This window comes from Eptatretus burgeri, chromosome 14 (assembly GCF_056783735.1).
Source record: "Eptatretus burgeri isolate ZD-2024b chromosome 14, Ebu_testis_v1, whole genome shotgun sequence".
Lineage (NCBI taxonomy): Eukaryota > Metazoa > Chordata > Myxini > Myxiniformes > Myxinidae > Eptatretus > Eptatretus burgeri.
In genome coordinates, this window is record NC_140974.1 from 73117110 (window position 1) to 73124285 (window position 7176).

General features: G+C 44.3%; 1 protein-coding gene across 4 annotated transcripts in view; it reads left to right on the forward strand.

The window, feature by feature from the left end:
- Window positions 1-7176, forward strand: part of LOC147013613 (glycine N-methyltransferase-like) — a 97921-nt gene that overhangs the window by 4166 nt on the left and 86579 nt on the right. The window contains exon 1 of one of the 4 annotated variants that reach the window (XM_085855571.1): window positions 5539-5613. The exons of 2 other annotated variants lie outside the window; for them this stretch is intronic. The gene's annotated coding sequence lies outside the window, so the exon portion shown is untranslated. Of the gene's footprint in view, window positions 1-5538; window positions 5614-7176 lie in introns of those variants that run through there. One more of the 4 variants, XM_085855570.1, reaches the window with a different exon arrangement.

A 7176-nucleotide genomic window follows, 5' to 3' on the forward strand; every position in this document is an offset into this window, starting at 1 on the left:
ATTATTTCAGGTGTTACCTTTCCATTGGATTGATAGGATCAAGGGGGCTCGTGTCCTCGATAAGTACTCGCCTTAACTTACCTGATCAGGTGCAACCGAGCGGAGCGACCAAGTATTCACCGGCTACCATGGTGAGCCAATCGATGGGGTACAACTTCCTGGCTAACAAACATGCAGACTATGCTGGATCGGTGGAGGAAAGGATGCTACAAGCTGGCTGAACTGTAACAACAAAGAGCATTTATTCAAAGACAGCCCGAAGAATGAAATGTGGCACAGTCAAGCAAAGGGTTTATTTACACAGGGAAGATTCATACAGCAATGGCATGCAAAATGGGGAGGTGTGGAAAAAGAAATGCAGTTGCTGAATACAGTAAGCAAAAAAAAGACAGTGCAGAGCTAACCCGATACTAATACTAGCACAATCTTACTCACTAACAAAACAGGCACCATCAGGATCATTCAGAGGAAGGGTAGATTAAGGAGAGAGATAAGAGAAAGGATAAGGTGCTTTCGACCTCTTTACTCAACAAGTGGGGTTGACGAACCTGTGTGGCCCAATCACTGAGGAGGGGTAAAAGAGGAGGCACACTGGTAGTGTCTAGGGTGCAAATTTGAGAAGGTGCAAGTGAGGGTGTGGGTGAGGTGCAAGGAGGAAACGGGAAAGAGGTGCGTGTCTATGGGGATGGGAGAACACCGTTCTGAAAGAATGGTTGGTGGGACTTGCCCTTGCCGATTGATCTTATGCGTCTACAATATACGAGACAGAAAAGTGAGACAGAACGTGTATGAAGACAGCTTACTTGTGTACAAGATGATCTGTTTGTGTAAATGTTTTCATCAGCTTGGCCTTAATGAATGTGCTCAATATGCGCCTGGATCACTCACTCGCCCAGCGCTACGTTCCACAACTTCCGTTCCATAAGCTCCGTCTTCCTGCTCCGTTCTGCCTTTCGCCATGTACCGCTAACCAAGCCAAGAAAGATCTCTCTCGAGTCTGGAAAGCATCACTTAAATAGTCACTTGGCAGGGACAGAGCCTAGATGTGTATCAAATGGGATGTTCGGCGGAGTGCCTGTGTCTTACGGCACTCACATTGGTGCACACATGATTAACCCAGCACCGGCACCTCTCACGCGAGGCCTCAGCCGTGGTGGTGCTGCCATTATCTTCTAGGCTTCCACACATGACGGACCTCTGTACTGAACATGGTACTGCAGTCTTTGGCTGTGCTCTCTGGGTGCAAGCGTGCACTGAATACCCAATGGGGGCCACAATTAAGTGGAGCATCAGGGCTCGCTATACGTTGTTACATGGTGATTAGTGCACACTTCTGCTTCGAGTTTCAAGCATCTGAACGTCCCGGTCCAAAGTATCTGCCATGGCTACACCACGCCGACTACTCTTGTACTCCAAAAGCGGCAGCGGGCGTGTGTGGTGATTGTGGTTGAGGTGATGGTAGCGACGGCATGGCAGGTGAGTTATGGCATGGTGGTTCATTGTGGTTGCGGTGGTGTGGTTGTTAAACAATGGCGAATATATAGCGAGCTTGTATGATGTTATAATGGTGAGGAGTGACAATATAGGTGTCTTGATCATTGCAGCGTCCGTGGGTAGAGTTTGGTGAAGATTGGAGTGATGTGCCAGTTTGATTGTGACGCGTGAGTCAAACTGGAATTTGGCATGCGTATGCAAATTAGCTGTTTGTTGTGAGCTTGGCATGCTTGCTTGCGTAAGAGAGAGACTGTATGCAGGGAATTAAAATGGGAAAATAAATGGGGGGGGGAGGAAACTACCTAATCCCACACAACAAATAATGACCCATAAACCCATTACACATAAGGGAAGGACTATCCGGAACAACTAATTACGAAATAACTATCTCAGGAACTGCTATATGTTGTGTGCCATTGCCTCTCGATTCACAGTTCACAGAACGGTCACAATATTTATATAATGAGAAACTCATCATCCAGTGGAGATTCAGAAGATGCATCCCTGACATAGCCGGTGGCATATTGCTTGTTTGTGCAGGAAATTGCTATTTGTGCACTTGTGATGCAATGTATATTCTTATCCGTCCGATTCCATATCGGTGTACGTGCGATCACAGAGTCCGATTTCACACATGCCTCTGCCGTTTCCGCATGAGGTATCCGTATCTGTGTGAATGTAAACATAGCCATACTCGTGTTACAGCGGGGCTGTTTTACCATGGTGCATTGCAATGGAAAGAACACACATGATACAAATTACAAAGACTTGTCAAATGATGCTCATTAACAGACATTGAAGAACCATTTGGTGAGTGAAGTGGGGTGAATGTCAAGTGAGGTGGTCAAATTATATAGCTGTCAACTTCACCTGATCAAATGCTACACAACGAGGTGCAGATAACTCACCGAGCTTCAGAGTATCAGACTCCTCATCTGAGGATTCAGGGATCAAGTCCCTGTTCAAGTGATATGATAAACTGATCGACTGAATAAATGGGGGTTTGATAAAGTGCGGGCACGATGGGCTTAAACGGTGTTCTTCCATCTCCAAATTCCTTGTAAATTGTAAGAAAAGCAAGAAACTGCTTCTTGGCACCACTTATACGGTGTGCTGCTTAAAAACCTGCCAACACCATTTTGTCCACCCCATGCGTCCTTTTCTACCCCTCATTCTTGTCCACCTCCGGAGGACGAAAGTCCGAGTCTTCAGGTCCTTGGTGCTTCCAGTCTTGCTCTATGGATGTGAGACTTGGACTCTGACCAAGGATCTGAGATGGAGACTTAATTATTTTGGTACCAGGTCTCTTCGGAGAATCCTTGGCTATCGCAGGTTCGACTTTGTGTCCAACGAGCAGTTGCTGAGAGAGACTCGGATGAGATTTGTTACCTGCATAGTCCGTGAGCGCCAGCTGCGGCTGTATGGACATGTGGCTCGTTTTCCTGACGCTGATCCTGCTCACAAGATTCTCTCAGTGAGGGAGTCTCGTGAGTGGAGGAGGCCAATGGACCGACCACGTGCCTCGTGGTTGCAGCAGGTTGATCGGCATCTCAAGGAGATGGGGATGGGCCAGGCATCTGCCTGGGGGGATGGCCAGATGGAGGCCCCTGGAGTACCGGTGGAAAGTGGACGCAGCGACGCGCTGCTCCGGCGCATGCTCCCATACCTGACCTGACCTGGTTCTGTGGAATCATGGTGGATTAGGATATATGGAATGGTGGATTGTGATGTGTGGAATCATGGAGGATTGAGATATACAGAATCATGGTGGATTAGGATATATGGAATCATTATGGATTGGGATATATGGATTGGTGGATTGTGATCGATGTAATCATGGTGGATTAGGATATATGGAATGGTGGATTGGGATGTATGGAATCATGGTGGATGAGGATATATGGAATGGTGGATTGTGATATATGGAATGGTGGACTGTGATGTATGGAATCATGGTGGATTAGGATATATGGAATGGTGGATTGGGATATATGGAATGGTGGATTGGGATATATGGAATCATGGTGGATTGGGATATATGGAATCATGGTGGATTGTGATATATGGAATGGTGGATTGGGATATATGGAATGGTGGATTGGGATATATGGAATGGTAGATTGGGATACATGGAATCATGGTGGATTGGGATATATGGAATGGTGGATTGTTATATCTGGAATGGTGGATTGTGATGTATGGAATCATGGTGGATTAGGATATCTGGAATGGTGGATTAGGATATCTGGAATGGTGGATTGGGATATATGGAATCATGGTGGATTGGGATATATTGAATGGTGGATTGTGATGTATGGAATCATGGTGGAGTTCTTCACACAGCCAAATTTGTTTAGCCCCTACTTTTCCATTTATTTTTTCTTTTGTATGTAACACAAAGTAGAGTGGTGCAGAAAACTTTCAACAAAATTAAGAGTCTGTCCCCCCACCACTCCACTTCCTTTGTCTATTTGCTCCTGTCCTGGCACAGACATTGATCAATTGTGAAGCAAAACACCATGGAAACTGTAATTTGAGCTTCATTATTGGAATTTTTTTGATTTTTTTTTTTAAACAAAGGCTTTATGCAGTGTGTGTACCAACTGATGCACTACATGATCTCCACTTCTTTTGAATGCAGCACATGGCTGCGAATGGCATCACTGGTTGAGGGGGGGGGCATGGCCGTGCCGCTGATTCAATGCCCCCTGTAGGTTTGGGTCGGAATTTCTCATGTGTTCAAGGTGTGGATGATAGCCCGTCTCCTCTTTGCAAAGGACACTGTGTGGTCTTTAACGTCCATCAACTAATGCTGATAGCTTCACAGCCCTGTGTGGGAAACCATGGCATGTCTGCGAAACATCAATGTGACAGTTTGTCGTGGAATCGAGAATGGAACCCAGAGTTACGTGTGAAGGTAACTCACTGTTAACTTGTACTTTTTCCCTCTCCATGATTGTAAAAGAATGACAGATTGCTGAAAATGTGAGGTGGCAGTGGAACCATCTGGAAAATCCTATAATCTGAATGAAGTGACGTCACAGATATATATATATATATATATATATATATATATATATATATATATATATATATATATATATATATATATATATATATATATATATATATATATATACATATATCACTCAAGGTGTTTCCAAGACAATGGTGAAGTCATTCACTGCTGGAGAGCATTGTGTGTCCAATCATCTGAAACTTACAGTCGATGACCCACCCCGTATGATTCAGTTGATACGTCCCTCTTGGAAAAGTATGCTGAGTGGTAGAAAGAATTTTTAAATGGACATCACTTGCTTTTGAGTAATCAACATGGTCATCACGTCCAACCAAGTGGTTTTACTTCTAGAAACAACAGCCCGTGATAAACAAAATAATAATAATAAGTCGATTTGGGGGGCAATTTTGGGTATCTCACGACTGTATATCGGTTTTAAAACATTAATTCATAACTGAACAACAACAAAAAAAACATTCGTTTCCCCCTTTGAAAAGAAATCATTCATTTCTGAACTTTCAAAGGCAGCACCACTGGGTTACCAAAATAACTCTCTCCAAATTAGAGGAACCTGGGTTGTCAAGTTCAGTTATTTAACCATCTTTCCTAAACACCAGATACGTCACCAAGCAGGTGACAGCTGTGAGACCACTCGAGGATTCACCCCTCCATAGCACCGGTCGGAAAGTTTTCACATTACAGGGACAATGTTTCATTTCATCAGAAGAACGTTTACAGATATTTAGCAAAAACTTAGCTCCCAGTGTCTCTTTAAAGAGATCACGGCTTCGTAGCTGCTCTTTCTTTAAAGTTGCCTTCTTGATGGTTTGTCTGAGCAGTCAAGAAGACTTCTTTGGAAAATTTTTAAAAAGCAAATCAGAGGCCTAATGCTCTTTTTGCACGAAACGAAATAAAACTGCTTCAACTTTTGCCTGTTTATTGTCTCCACCAGAAAAGGTGAAGGAGGTTGTGTTTTCACCCCTCTCCGTCTGTCTGTCTGTTTGACTGTGTGCAGGATATCTCAAAAAGTTGTGCATGGATTCGGATGAAACTTGGTGGACAGGTTGGGTGCGTCGCAAGGACGAATTGCTTCGATTTTGGTAACGATCCGAATCCGGATCTGGATAGGAGTATTATTAAAAATTTTTTAAGTGATTCTTCCCCATTGAGAGATAGGGCCAAAAACGATATAGTACTGTATAGCATGATATTTCAAACATGTAATGGGCCCGATATGTTCTCGTGGATCAGGCATTACGTGGCGGAAGTAGTATGCGCTCTACCGAGTGCCCTTTCTAGTTAGCTAATTGATTTGTTTAGTGAATAGGTGGAAAAGTTTGTCCCTGAAGGCCCAGGAGCAATTGTAGCATCAGATTTTTTTTAGTCATTACATTTCCCATGATTACTTGGACACACACAAGATGAGCCTGTCACCTTAGATGCGGTCTCACCTGACGAAGAAGGCAACTGTGGTGTATTTGCAGCCTTGCGTATTGATATGCAGTGTGGAATATAGTCGTTCCTGGCCCGCCATTTTCCGTGCCTGTCATGGTTATGTCGAGCTCCGCTTAATCCTGTTGCATACGAAATAAAATGGCGACGAGGATGGGATTTCTTTGCTGCGGTAAAGTTATTTGATCTACGCTGAGCTGCTGTGGAAGTCCAAGGCCATTGAGCTTCGCTGGAACAGCAAGACAGCATTGGGGCCTGGAGCGTCGTAGGCCGTGGAACTCAGACTGTGAGTGAGCGCCATTTGTATTGAGTCACGAAGATATGGCAGGCTATATCGGTAGCATCGAGCCGTTTGATGAAGGGGCGGGAAGACTGGCTGGCATATTTGGAGAGGCTGTAGCAGTATTTTCTGGTGAATGGCATTGCTGGTGAAAGACAGTTGCCAGCATTTCTTAGCATAGTTGGCAGAAAAATGTACGGGCTGCTTCGGAATCTCAATGTGTTGGACAAGCCATGCACAAAGCCTTATGGGGAATTGGTGCAAATTCTCCAGGATCATTTATACCCAAAACCCAGCATAATTGCACAGCGATTTCGATTCCACAAACATGATCAGCGTGACGGATAATTATCGATCTGTGATTTTGTCGCTGAGTTGAAAAGGTTGTCTCAGAAAAGGAATACCAACCATGTCAACAAGTTGGATGTCATCTGGATTCACCTTAAGATGGTGGGGAGAAACCTGCATATGGAGTTGGACACTGGCTCGGCAGTCTCCCTCATTTCATTGTGCGAGTACTCTAAACTGTACAAACATCTGAGACTAAAGAACACTACAGCTGTACTTCGTACTTTCACCGGTGAGCAAATTAAACCAAAAGGCAACTATGTGTGCTGCTACAGTACAATCAGCAATCCTTTGTGCTGGATTTGTATGTTGTGGACATTCAGGGCCCATCCTTGTTGGGAAGAGACTGGTTGTGGAAGATCAAGCTCGACTGGCACACTGTCAAGTCAATACATGTCAACTCAACCATTTCCGGATCGACTGATGCTCAATTGAAACATTTACTCAACCAGTACTCTGAGGTCTTCAAGGATGAAATTGGAACTCTGAGAGGCACTAAAGCAAGGTTGAGCTTGAAGACGGACAGCAAACCAGTGTTTCATAAGGCTATGCCAGCTCCATATGCATTACGTCCAAAAATAGA